This window comes from Prionailurus viverrinus, chromosome A1 (genome assembly GCF_022837055.1).
Source record: "Prionailurus viverrinus isolate Anna chromosome A1, UM_Priviv_1.0, whole genome shotgun sequence".
NCBI lineage: Eukaryota > Metazoa > Chordata > Mammalia > Carnivora > Felidae > Prionailurus > Prionailurus viverrinus.
In genome coordinates this window covers 117,597,014-117,611,961 of record NC_062561.1, presented here as the reverse complement: position 1 = coordinate 117,611,961, position 14,948 = coordinate 117,597,014, and the positions used below count along the sequence as shown (strand labels likewise).

The window sequence follows — 14,948 nt, the reverse complement described above, 5'->3', positions numbered from 1 at the left end:
AACAGCCCCATCCCTAGGAACTGTATGTTTGGGATCACTAGCTTCAGAGAATTAAGGGGGCCAGGGGGTAACCTAGTTAGAGGAGGAATGTAACCTGTGGAAGTTCCAAAGAGAAAAAAAAGCAGTTGACTTTTCAGGACCAATAGCTCAGTATGCTGGAACATCAGCCACAAAAAAAAAAAAAAAAAAAGGTTGGGGGGGGGGGCTCTGCCCTGGCTTTGCCACTCTAGGAACAAAAATAGGAGGTTGAGGGGCAGGGAAAGGAGAAGATGAAAGGAAAGACTAAGAGTCTGGCTGAGTCATCTTTAATACAAAACAAGCAAAGCAAGCCACTTGGTGGGGGGGAGACAATGAGAGAAAGCTTGCCAGAATGCAGGGCAGAGCAATAAAGCATGCTGCACAAAGTTAATTTATTGTTGGGCAGAGCCTTCCACATTCTCAACAAACACAGTATTTGCTCCAGAGGGGCGTTTTACCTAGTATTGTAGGATTTTGCAGAATCTCCTTGGGCAGGCAGCCAGAAATCCTATTAATTGGACATGTCCTTTCTCCTCTGTATATTTATGTCTCAGAATTCATCGAACTCAGTTTCAAACTAGCAAAATTAATTTTTTTGGGAGGCCATTAAACTAAATATTATGTGGCATTGCAGTTTCTCTCCTTCAATCATTAAATTTCTGTAAAGCTAATTTTTAAAGGACACCATTTCATTAATAAAATCAACTCCTGGAAGAGTATGAAACTCTTAAAGTTGGTTATTTTGGGGGGCAAGAGAAAGAGGTCTTAACAAGATAGATCAACACTTTTCAGAAAGAATGATTTGACTCACAATTTCATGGTTAGTCTTAGAGATAAAATACACTTTGATGGTATGTTGAACACCTGTGTTTTTGTAGCATGCCCTCTGTACATAAGCACTTATAATATAAATTTTCTATGCATATACCAAATTTCATTCATCTTGTACCAAGATCTAAACAAGTGCTTAAAAATGCCTATATAATTCTAACTATAATTATAATCTCCCCATGGAAGACAGAATTACCTTTTAAAAACCTAAGTAGTAAGTTAGCAAACAAGCACTTAATAAAAGAAAAAAAAACCTAATAGCCAGTTAGCATACAAAAAGCCTTTCAGCATCATTAATTATCAAAGAAAGGAAATTTTAAACAACAGTAAAATGCCTTTACCCACCCAAGAGAATGACTTGATTAATTAATAATAAAACATGACGTTTCCAAGTGTTGGAAAGGATGGGACAACTTCAACCAGCGCACATTCTGGTAGAGTGTGACTTGGTACAATCATTCTGGAAAACTGGCAGCATTTAGTAAAGTACCATATATGTATACCCTCCAACTCAGTAATTGCACTCTTTAGGTATATACTTAATAGAAAGGCTTATATGTGCATACAAAAATACATGTACAAGAAAGTTCATCATAGCTCAAACTTGGAAGCACTTCAAATGTACCCCAACAGTATAATGGAAAATATATTGTTATTACCAAATACAGAAATATATACAGCACTGACATTTTTTTTCAAATTATGTACGCCTAAAATCTCACAGACATAATGTAATGTCCAGCAGAAAAAAAATCAGAAGCCAAAGAAAACATTTTGTATGATTCTATTTATATAAAACTCAATAACTGAAAAACTACCCTAAGATGATAAAAGTCAAAATAGCAGTTCCATTTGGTGGAGATAAAGACTAGCAGAGAGCTCTAAGGAGGCTTCAAGGGTATTGGTAATATTCTATTTCTTGATCTGGGTGGTGGTTACAGGTATGTTCGCTCTGTAAAAATCTCTTGAGCTATATATACACTATGATTTGTATGCGCTAATTATGTTACACTGCAATAAAAAAACCCACAAGACAGATAATTTCATACTTATATTTAAAACCATTCCATGTCTTACCATTACACTGAGAGCACACACTAAATTCCTTAGTATAGCTTATAAAGCCCTGAATAAACTAATGTTACCTAATTTCTAATCTCTTATTAACCACTTTCTCTCTTCACTATTACACTTGAATTACTCTGACCTTTCATCAGTGTCTAGAACTTATCAATCTCTTTTCTGTCTTGGAGACTTTGGGCTTGCTGTTTTCTCTGCCTCAAATTAATTATTGCTACCTCTTTTCATGACATGCTTCTTGTAACCCTGAGAGCACACACTAAATTCCTTAGTATAGCTTATAAAGCCCTGAATAAACTAATGTTACCTAATTTCTAATCTCTTATTAACCACTTTCTCTCTTCACTATTACACTTGAATTACTCTGACCTTTCATCAGTGTCTAGAACTTATCAATCTCTTTTCTGTCTTGGAGACTTTGGGCTTGCTGTTTTCTCTGCCTCAAATTAATTATTGCTACCTCTTTTCATGACATGCTTCTTGTAACCCTTCCACTTTCAGATTAATAACATCTTTTTAGAGAAGCTTGCTTTGACTCTCCTGTCTAAAGTCCCTGTGTTATTTCTCTGTGTGCTGCTGTAACAAATTACCACAAATGTAATGGCTTTAAACAACACAAATCTATTATCGTAGACTTCTGAGGGTCAGAAGTCCACGATGGGTCTCACTGGGCTAAAATCAAGGTATTAGCAGGAATGCTTTCCTTCTGGAGGTGGCAGAGAAGAACCCATTCCCTTTCCTTTTCCAGATTTTAGAGGCTGCCTGTCTGTTTGGCATGTGACCCCTTCTTCCACCCTCAAAGTCAGCTGTGCAGCATCTTAAAATCTTGACTTTGACATTCTCTCCCCTGCCTCTCTCTTCCACTCTTGTAATAATGTTAGGTCCATCCAGATAATCCAAGATGACCTCCTGATATGAAAGGTCAGCTGATTAACAATATTAATTCTCATTTTTTACATATAACATATTTAAAATTCTGGGGACTAGAATGGGGACATCTTTTGGAGGGGTATTATTCTGCCTACCACAATCCCCCTCTTTTTTCTAGCACAGCATCATGTTTATTTCCTTAAAAGCACTACTCATAATTTTTTATTGTTTTATATATCTGTTTACTTGTTCACTCTAGTATAAATCTATGACAGCAGACCCTATCTATCCGTCTTGTTACCTGCTGTTTCCCCAGTGCTTAGCATAATGCCTGGCACACTTTAGTTCAAAAAGTATTAGTGGAAAGAATAAATAAATGATTATGATTTTAGGTTTATGTTTTGACACTTAGCTCTGTTTGGTTTTTATCTTTCCTTATCATATAAAACTATATATTGTGTCTTGCAGGAGGGGAATTTCTGAAGGAATCACAGCATAGATTTTTTAAGCTCTCCATCATACTAACTCACTGCAAAAAAAATGATGCCTACAGATAGAGACCCATATATGTCACAAACATATCTTCATCTTTTTATTGTATTTATAAGGATAGTTTATAAGTTACCTCCTGCTAGAAAATAGGATATCACAGGGCTCATGCTGCTGAAGAAAAGATAATCAAGGATGAAAAGTGGCAATTCTTTGTTATAAGCATGTGAGAAAATATGTGGTGCATAGATCTCTAAGTCTGATCCTAGGATTTAGCTACAAAGACAGGTATCATCAGACAACCATTTTTAATCTCTGTTTTACCAGGTTATAATATCATATACCAAAGGTTTTTAAATACGTAGTGATTCATTTATTTATTCAGCAAATATTTATTGATCATCCTTAAATGTCAGGTACTCTTCTAGGCTCTGGGTACACAGTATGAATAATACAAAGTCCCTATGTTTAGGGCATCTACAAATTGATACATAATATTATGTGAGGTGGCAAGTGTTATAAAGAAGAAGGGTATGATGAGAAAGCAACAGAGGGTTTTGAATGGATATTTTATTTATGTGATAAAAAGACAAGTCTGATTGTTGTCTGGGTGGAAGAAGAGAGACCAGTTTACTGCCATTGCAGTAAAATAGTCAGAAGACAGTGATAGTCTGAACTAGGATGACAGTACTGCAGTTAATAAAAATTCGTTGGATTTGAGATATTTTTTGACATGGTTTGATGATGGATTTGGATGTGGAATGTTAAATAATAAAGAATGGCCCTCTGTTTGGGGTATCTTGGTGATTGGTGGTGCCATTTACTGATATGGGGAAGTCAGGGTTAATCTGGGGATGGAAAATCAAGAATTCTGTACATGTTAAATTTGAAAGGCTTGTTGAAGTTATAAAGTTATCTTCATTGGGCAATTGAATATTTGGGTCTGAGGAGGTAGGGGAGATATCACATCTAGAAATAAGAATTTTAGAGTAAAGATTAGGAAAACTATATTTAAAATGCAATGAAACTGGATGAGATCATCTAGGGAATTAGTGAAGGCAGAGAAGATTGGCCAGTCCTAGAGCACTTCGACATTTAGAGGTCTAGAAAATGAGGAGAAGCCAGCAAAGGAGATTCGGGAGAGTACCCAGTGTGGTAGGAGAAAACCCAGGAGAGAATGTGCCCTGGAAGTCATGTGGAAAAATTGTTTAGAAGGAGGAAGGAAATATTCCTGAGAGTTTAGTAAAATACAACTTGAGATGGAAAGATGAAGGTTCCTTGTGACCTTGACAGAGCAGATTCAATAAAGTAATAAAATAAAAACATGATCTAAGGGTGTCTGGGTGGCTCAGTTGGTTAAGCATCCGACTTTGGCTCAGGTCATGATCTCATGGCTTATGAGTTCGAGCCCCGTGTCAGGCTCTGTGCTGACAGCTCAGAGCCTGGAGTCTGCTTCAGATTCTGTGTCTCCCTCTCTGTGTCCCTCCCCACTCTCGCTCTCACTCTCTCTCTCTCTCTCTCAAAAATAAACATTAAAAATTAAAAAAAAAAGTCTGATCTAATGTGACAATCCATTATGAAAATATTATTCAGGTTGGATTCCTTTTAAATAATGCTACTCGAAGGGTACCTTGGTGGCTCAGTTGGTTAAGCACTGGACTTTTGATTTTGACTTAGGTCATGATCTCATGGTTCGTGAGATTGAGCCCAGTCCTCATTGGGCTCTATGCAGACAGTGCAGAGCCTGCTTGGGAGTCTCTCTCTCCCTCTCTCTCTCCCGGTCCCCTGCTCTCCCTCCCTCAAAATACATAAATAAAATTTAAAAATAACAATAATGCTACTTGAAGCAGAGATTATATGAATTGCCAAGACTGATGGTCTATATTTATGTAACAAATTAGTAAAACTTCTAAATTCACAATTTCTTGATATGAGATCAAAGTATATAGATGGATTCACTGTAATGGTGGCTGCTGGGGGGAAACACTGATACAGTTTCTTCATAGCTCTGAAGACATTACTATATTCTCTGCCCATAATTTGCAATAACGAAAATCATAATTTTAAATTCCTCCCCTCTTCTGAAGTAGATACAGATGCCTACTCTGTGCCTTGAAATAGAAATATAAACTTCCTTAGGGGGAGCTTTTTGCTGAACTTCCTATTTTATCTAAACCAATGGCTTTCAAAGCATTTTCCAAGACCTCCATATGGTGCATTGATGTTTGCGAACTAGTTCATTATATTACTTGCATTTATACCATCATGAGGCTGTTTCCAGTCATCACCATTGTGATCTCAAGGTCTCCAATCTTACAAGGTGTCCACTTCACTGAGCTCTTAAATCCTTTGCAGGGGTCCAATAAATAAGTTTTAGAACATGATCGCTAAATAATCTGTACTGGCTCTTTTTTTTTTTTTTTTTTTAATTTTTTTTTTCAACATTTATTTATTTTTGGGACAGAGAGAGACAGAGCATGAACGGGGGAGGGGCAGAGAGAGAGGGAGACACAGAACTGGAAACAGGCTCCAGGCTCTGAGCCATCAGCCCAGAGCCCGACGCGGGGCTCGAACTCACGGACCGCGAGATCGTGACCTGGCTGAAGTCGGACGCTTAACCGACTGCGCCACCCAGGCGCCCCCGTGTTGGCTCTTTTTCACAGAAGTGTTAAAATGAGAGACTTTTCTTCCAAAGATTGTTGCATCTCATGTAACACTCAATCAGCACTATAGTCATTCAGTTACTAAATATTATTAAGCACCTTCTATGTGTTTGGCCTATTCTAGGATCAGAAAACATGATGTTGAATGAAATGTGCACCATTCCAGCCTCACAAAACTTGGATCCTAACAGGTAAGATAGGTAACTGTTACAATAAATACATTACAGACTACCATAAGAAGACAATAGTATGATAAAAGAACTCAGAACTGCAGGTTTGGAGTGGAAGTTTGGGAAAGACTGGGCTCTGAAAGATGACAAGTTATCCAGGAAGGGAAACAGTGACTAGCAATAGGGAAAAGCATGTACAAAGGTTTGGAGGCAATGACACAACAGAAACGTAGTGCAGTTGAAGCACTCTGTGAGCAAGGGAATAAACTATCATTATTTTTCTCTCCTTTAGGATGACCTATATACTCAATACTTTTTAGTGACTTTCAAATTACATTGAAATTTATTTTTATTCACTATTATGGTTAAATGTCAAATTTTATTTTTTAACCTTAATAATTTGTCAACTTTTCAATAGGTTTGCTTTTTTTATAGAACAAAAATTAAAATAAAATAAATCTGAGCCATTGTGACTTTCTCTTCAGGCCAGATACTAATTTCTAATATGAAAAACAGTGGTTTCAAATGAAATAATTTGAATTTATGGTCAATAGCTATGAGTACTAATTATTTAAATGTAACTATTTAAAACTTTGGGGAAAAAAGATTACAAAAGGAATTGGGTGGGTAAGTAGAGGGAACTCTTTCAAGAAAGTTTTTTGGTTTTGTTTTTGGGGGGTTTTTTGGTAAAGAAGAGAGAAATGAGCAGTAACTAGAAGGCAAAATTGGGTCAAAAAATGGTTACTTTAAGATGTAAGAAATAACAATATGCCTGTATGCTGATGGGAAATATCCTGTAGAAAGGAGAAAACTGGCAATACAGGGGCGGCAGAAAGCAATGTCTTTGAAGATATGACATGGGAGGGGATATGAGTACTCATGGAAGGGTGGCCTTAGCAAGGAGCATGGACAATCTAATACCACAGAACATGAGGCAGGGTACAAGGGAACAAAGACAGGTCAGAAGGTCAATGTGGTGTGAATTTGTGGACACAGTCTTCTGATTGCTTCATTTATCAGTGAATAAAGAAGATACTCTACTGATACAGAATATGGGCGTGTGCTAAAGGTTGAGAAAAGAGCAGAGAGTAAGAAGTAGTCCCAGCCAATGGATGAGGGTAGGAGGACTAATAGACTAGGAAAACACAATATGATCACGAGGCAGCATTAAGGGCCATTTGAAATTTGTAATTACAAATAGAAAGTGAGAACAGCAAGAAATATTGTGATATTTTCTCCAATCGCTTTTTTTTAAAGATTTTATTTTATTTATTTATTTAATGTTTATTTTACAGACAGAGTGTGTGTGCATGCGAGCAGGGTAGAGGCAGAGAGAGAGGGAGACAGAGGATCCAAAGCTGGCTGAGTGCTGACAGCAAAGAGCCCAACCTGGGGCTCAAATTCACAAACCATGAGATCATGACCTGAGCCAAAGTTGGACGCTTAACCAACTGAGCCACCCAGGTGATACTAAAGATTTTATTTTTAAGTAATCTCTGCACCCTATATGGGGCTCAAACTCACAACTCCAAGATCAAGAGTCAAATGCTCCACTGACTGAGCCAGCCAGGCAGCCCTCTCCTATCACTTTAACCAATGTGTATACAGGGCTGGTATTGGCAAAGTTTGGATTTATGAATAGTAGGATTTTTAGAAGCATGTATATATATTAAAGTGTGAGAAGGTCAGGGAGTTAAGGGTGTATGAAATGGAATGATTATAATGACTGGCCGTGGGAATTTAGCTAGATAAGGTGAAGTAAGGACATGGGGGTGGTAGTACTAATGGATTTTAATTTTTTTTTTTTTTCAACGTTTATTTATTTTTGGGACAGAGAGAGACAGAGCATGAACGGGGGAGGGGCAGAGAGAGAGGGAGACACAGAATCGGAAACTGGCTCCAGGCTCCGAGCCATCAGCCCAGAGCCTGACGCGGGGCTCGAACTCACGGACCGCGAGATCGTGACCTGGCTGAAGTCGGACGTTTAACCGACTGCGCCACCCAGGCGCCGCTAATGGATTTTATGTATTGGAATGGTGAAGTGATTTTTGAAGTTAGGCTCTTAGAGGGTGTAAGCTGGAAAAATTGGACAGGGTAGCCAGACAGTTGGATGCTCAAAATGGCTAAGAGAGAAATTGCAGGCATTGATAACATGAAATCTATATCTGACTTGGGATGGGAGTAAGTGGCTGAGTTGGGTAGAGTACTGGCTAACCACAGGAGAGAAGGTCAAGGAACCGAGAGGCTGCTGAAGATACACCTGTCTGGATATTGATGTTACCAAGAATTATGGCTGGAATAACACTGGACAGCATGATGAAGAATCAGCAGTTAAAATGTTCAAGGAATGAGGATGAGTGACATGGGGTCAGCGGATGGCCGCCATGAGGCGAGGTAGTAGGTGGAAGAATTCCATGACATGAAATTCCAAGCTGAATGTTGTTAAGCAAAAGGGAGGTGGAGTGATGTGAAAGTGGCACCAAGGAGCAGGAAGAGAATTTCTTCTTTCTAGGCCCAGTAGTATTAGGGGTAAAGAGAAAGCATAGCTACCTTTTGAGAAAAATAAATATAAGTCACGTCTTCAGGGAGAGCCAGTTTTTAGTCAGAAGGTGAATTTTCAGAAAAAAAGGCTGAGGATATAGGGAAGTTTGCTGACTGACCAGAGGGCACAGTGAAAGGAAAGAAAAGAAATCCACAAAACAACATGTAAATTACTCTCTGGGGGAAAAAGAGTTGATGGGGGAGTTCCCAACATTTGGAAACTGACATCAACTGTGAAGTTAATCTGATGGTAGCAATAGGAGATACTGTTGATAAGGCCATGACACAGGGGTGAGTTATGGTGCGGGGGGGGGGGGGGGGGCTGGGAGTACTACTGGGAGTATCAGTATCTGATATCTGGGAGTATCAGAACATTCAGACTTCTTGGGCTCTCACTTCACTAAAACTGGCATCTTCCCTTCAGCCCAAGGCTACACAGAGACCCCCTCTGGCCCCTGCCAATGCAGGTTTGGAGGCCAGAGACATGGGGCAGTTGCCATCTAACGTGAGAGTTTCCTTCCACTGCCTTAGATACTATCCACAGCAGGAGGAATCACAAGGTGCTGGCTTTCTACGCATTTTGAAGACAAACCCACTCCTGAAGCCCATGCTTCTCTAAAGATGAGAACATTGGGGCAACAGTTGTGCCAATGCTGCCAGCACTTCTCATCTGGGGCAATGGCCTGTGACAACCAGAAGGCAACAAGGATGTCTTAAAAGTAGCACAGAGCAGAAGAATACTCATGTTTTTGCTATGGCGGGGAAGGGTATTCTGAAATATGGAAGTTCAGTTAGAACCTCCCAGAGGAATTTTTTTTTTTTTTTTAGTTTAAAAGTTGGCTACTTTCTATCACCAAAATCTGAAACACAATGGCCTAATCAGTAACTGTGGACATTTTGAAACATCCTAATATTTAAAAGGAAATTAAAAGTAAGTCTTGCTTGCTATCAAAGCTAAAAATCACAAATAGACACACACATTCTGAGTCACTGTAATAATTCTCTAGTCTCAGTTCACAGAATCTCTGCAGATTCAATCTGGCATCAAATAACAGCCCATTCTTCTCTGCCACCATGGCCACTGGGAGCTGATGAGGACAAAGATACAGCACCTTAGCTACAGAGAAGAAGAAAGAAGTGCTTTCAGGTGACATTTGGTTTGGGGGAAAGGCTAGAAATGTAAAAGTCTGTTTTTCTGAGCAACCCCGAGCAATACTGGAAAATTTCACCATGTTATCTTTTCTTACACCAATTCAAGTAGGAGTTAGGGTACCTTAGTTTACCTCTGCTTCTGTCCCTGATAACTTGCAAGTCACCAAGTGACTCTCTTACAGCTTCTCCATGTATACAAGTGAAAAATGAAACTGCCCAAAAGTGTCAAAGGGGATTTCGGAGCCACTGCTGACTTGAGACCAGGGTGTTTCTACCTCCAAGTTGGAAAGAACGTTCACATCTTCATTTCCAGGCCTTAGCTAATAAGTGAGACACGAAAAGTGCTCCTCCCTGAAGAGACCTCACTTATGCCAGAGAGAACAGCCAGAGGCAGATGCCAAATTTAAGGTGGAAGCCTATAAGTAACAGCTACAAAGTGAATCAGGTTCTTAGAAGGACACAGTGCACCAAGAGGGACAACTTTTTCTAAGTTGCATGCTAATGTGGCAATGAGGATTTAGCTCACCTGATACCATTTCACCTAAAGTCAATTCTCCTGATGCCAATTGACCTAATTAATTTGGCTAAAATTAGCATTTTCTAGAGCAGTGGTTCTTAATCTTGGATATGAAGTAGGTAATTCTGGCCTGGGGAATTTTTTAAAAAGTAATGTCCAGTCTACAACCCCAGAAATTCTGATTCCTTTTGGTTGAACCCAGGCATTGTCACATACACAAGTAACAGATAAAACAAATAATAATATTTTAGTACAAATATGTCCCAAATATTACATGGGACATATTGCATGATACATGCTTATTCTAAGAAATTATTCATTATTTATGTAAAATTTAAATTTAATTGGCTATTCTATATTTTTACTTGCTAAATCTGGCAACTCTACCTGTAACTCTAGTTTTAGCCAGGATTGGCTCTATTTATGTAGATCAGACCGATTGGACTGGGTTTACTGAATGTTTTCTGATTATACTTGCATCTTTTTAAAAGCATATTTTCCCCATTTCTAGGCAGTTCAAGGATTCATTTTTTACCTGTTTCTAAAGAACTATTAAATATCTATTATTTTTATATTCTATTGTATTTCATATAATATATTTATAATATATTAGGCTTCATTTGATTCATCCAATTTAACCCTTTTGAGAGTATCTACTTCCTTTTTAATATTCCCTATTGTTTTGTATTCCTTTGTGCATTTACTAGAATTTCCACTGGGGGAAAGTGGAGAGATAAATAAAACAGAATTGACAAGATGATGGTAATTGTTCAAAGCTGGATGATGAGCACACAAGGGTTCACTTCATTCTACAATTCATTCTAATTTATGTAATTGAAACTTTTTAAAAAAGATTTTGTTTTATTTTCTTATGTAATCTCTACCCCTAATGTGGGGCTTGAACTCATGACCCCAAGATCAAAAGTCACATGTTCCACTGACTGAGCCAGCCAGGTGCCCATATGTAATTGAAGCTTTTGAAACAGTTTTTAAATAAATTTTTAAAAACCACAGTTAATAGATGAAATAGACACTTCAGACAGGGTTTCAGACAGGGTTCAGTATTCCAAATAGCAAAGTAATACTAATTCATGGTATATCAATAACCCAAAAAAACAAAAGAGAGAAAGAAAGAAAGAAGTCTCTCTCTTTCACAGTTGTCTGCAGCCAAGTTCTCCTTATAGACAACCCACCGATGTCAAATCCTTGTGTCTCTTTCCAGGAGGATCTTCTATACATATGCCAGTATATATACACATATATTTTACAAAATGCTAATTTAATCTATCTATTGATCTTAGTTTTTATTTTTAAAAATTTTAAATTTATTTTGAGACAGAGTTATAGGATTAATTAAATTAGGAATTAAAACTTAGAATTTTTAACAAATGTTTATTTATTCTGAGGGAGAGAACAGGGGAGGGGCAGAGAGAGAGAGAGAGAGAGAGAGAGAGAGGGAGAGACAGAGAGAGAATCCTAAGTAGGCTCTACACTGCCAGCACAGAACCCAAAGCAGGGCCTGAAAACCCACAAACCGTGAGATCATGACTGGAGCCTAAATCAAGAGTCAAATGCTTAACCAAGTAAGCCACCCAGGAATGCCATTGCTCTTAGTTTTAAAAATCTTTCCATATAAAGCTATCTTATTATTTACCACCTGCTATTTCATTCTATGAATCATACTGGCATTTACTTAAGCAATGTCCTATTTTGGGATTCAGGGAGGTGTTGTTTTTTTTTAATTCCTCATTATTATACAATGTTGTGATGCATATTCTTTTACAACCATCACTTCACACATGCTCAACTATTAGTATATTTCTTTAAAATAAATTATTTTTAAAATTTTTAAAAATTTATTTTGAGAGAGAGGGCGCATACACACACACACACACATATATATATATATATATATATATATATATATATATATATATAAGAGCAGGGGAGGGGAAGAGAGAGAGAGAGACAGAATCCCAAGCAGGATCCACTGACAGCACAAGATCTCACGAACCATGAGATCGTGACCTGAGTGGAAACCAAGAATTGAACGCTTAACCAACTGAGCCACCCAGGTGTCCCTAAAACAAATTTCTAAACTGGAATTGTTAGGTCAGTATTTTTAAAAATTATAGCAAAAATTGTCACATTACTCTTACCAATTTATATCTCATTAGCAATATGTCTGAGCTCAAATTACTCTCAAAAGCAAAGACTGAGACAATAGTTTCTGCACAGGTAATTAGTTTGGGAGATGATCCAAAGGACCAGGAAAAGTGAGAGAGAGAAAAGCCAATCCAGGATGCGTTATTGAGATAGCCACTGCGAGCAACTGAGGTTTCAGCCAGCCAGAACATTAAACAAGGGTGTAGGATGCCTCTTCTACTTGTTCACCCAAGGATCAACTGAGATAAACGTTTGTTTCTCATCACTCATTGGTTGAAGGTTGACCCAGAAGTGTTAAGTCCCATACTTCTGGGTAAACCTGTATCTTTAAGGACCAGAGTCCCTTAATAAGACGTCAGAAAAGCCTTAGGAAAGAAAGCAAAAGACTTAAATGCATGCTTGAGGCAGGACCCTGTCCTCAGAAATGAGTCTAAGGTCACAGAAGATTTTGTTTATGGCAGCAACAGGCAGCATCAGGGGTTAAGTTTAGAGCACATGAGGGAAGGTACAAGTAAGTATGTGAAAGACCACAAATGAGAACACCTGGTGAATTGCACCCTTGCTAGCACACTGTGGCATTAAACTTTGTAACCATTTCCAATCAATGGATGAAAAAAGTTTATCTCAAAGGATTTGTGTTTTGAATTTGTTTCAACCATATGTTTAAAACATCTGCATGTATTTTCATTTCTGTGAAATGTCCCTTGTACATTTTTCTATTTGTTTTGAGGGCTTTTCTCAATTTGCAGGAGTTACTTCTATGAATAGAAATTAGCCCTTATTTGTGACATTAGTAGATATTTTGCCTTTTGATTTTGTTCATGGTGGTCTTGCAATACAATTTTTAAAAATTTGTTTATAAAAAATATTTCATCTTTTATCACTTTAGTATTGTCATGCTTATAAAATCTTTCCCCACTTTGAGATTATTTTTAAAAATTCATCCGTTTAGTGGATCAGTCAGTTGAGCATCCGACTTCAGCTCAGGTCATGATCTCTAGTGGTTCATGATTTCGAGCCCCAGATCAGGCCCACTGTTGTCAGCCTGTCAGCACAGAGCCCGATTTGGATCCTCTGTCTCCCTCTCTCTCTGCCCCTCCCCCACTTGCACCCTCTCCCTCTCTCTCTCAAAAAAAAAAAAAACAAGATAAATAAGACATTAAAAAAATTTTTTTAAGAAAAAAATTGATCCATTTATTACAGATTATATTCTCTTTAGACAAAGAACCCTGTGTTTTAGTTGGTCACACACATCCTTGCAACTGGTTTTGACCATATGATTTTTTTTTTTTTTTCTTTTTGCCAGTGATATATAAATGGACATGTTTGGTGGGACTTGTGGGAAACCTTTAAAAGACTTCCCTTCCTTCCTGTTCCTGAAATGGCTGGCAATCTAACAGCCATATTTAATTATGGGAGACCTTGACAATGAGTAAGTCTCATGCTGGGGATCACTGAGTAGAAGATATGATCCTAGGTCCCTAATGTCATAGTAAGGCTACCCTATCAGCTGGGACTCTCTATCTCCAGACTTCTTTTTATGAGAGAGATAGAACTTCCATCATTTTTATTCTGAAAATATATTGCAGTTTTTTAAAAAATATAACCTAAACTAATCCAAACTGCTATATCACTTATTACTTTTAATAGTATTATTATCTTTCCCATTTCCCCTCTCCATTGTATTATTAATGCACATTTCCAAGTCTTTCATAAATCTAAGACCCACACCTAAAGTCTCCATGTCTGCCACTTGGGGAGTTAGACTTCTATCAATGTGTGCAGAGAACCAGGACAATGACCCTCTTCCTTTTGAGGAGAATGGAAGACAAAATCTTACATGTTCTGGTGTGGTCTTAGGGTCGCTCTGAAGACTGAAGGGTAGAAGTCTAGAAGAAAGGCAGTTGGCCCACTGTGCTCCACTGTTTCTAAGCTCCCGATTCAGCAAACCTCTCGGGACACAGACCTAATGCATCCTTCTACTGAAACGTCAAGTCTGCATTTATTATGGTAATTGTCTATTGCACAAATATATGGACTGAATATTGATTCTGAGATCACACACTGTAATCTATCTAACATACCTACTGGGCCAAATAACACCATCAATTTTTCACACTGTTTTAAAGCCAAATTTGCTGCCTGGATACTTAAAGGCATCTTGTACCCTGGTAAATATTTGACACCTGCTCTTGTGCTGATCTCAGCCTATCAATATCCACGCTTGTGGCTCGATAGGCCCATGTGGTTCTTATGATTGCAAGACGCTCTCAGCAATACCCAAAAGGAAACTCTGAGGGAAAAAGAGAAAGCTTTATAACTTACAGATCATGGAAGTTATGTGGCAGAGCTGGGCCAACGGCAGGGTCGCTGTATACAGAGGGCAGGGGAGCATGGGCGCATGTGTAGGCCTGAGCACACGTGGGTCCGGGGTTCTGCTTTTATTGTTGG

The 14,948-nt window shown here is 38.2% G+C and overlaps 1 long non-coding RNA gene across 1 annotated transcript; it reads left to right on the top strand.

Moving 5' to 3' along the window:
• Positions 1–6,073: 6,073 nt before the first annotated feature.
• On the top strand, positions 6,074–14,485 carry LOC125172947 (uncharacterized). Its single transcript, XR_007154873.1, has 3 exons — positions 6,074–6,142; positions 9,670–9,809; positions 14,358–14,485. It is a non-coding gene; the product is annotated as an uncharacterized LOC125172947 (long non-coding RNA).
• Positions 14,486–14,948: the final 463 nt, after the last annotated feature.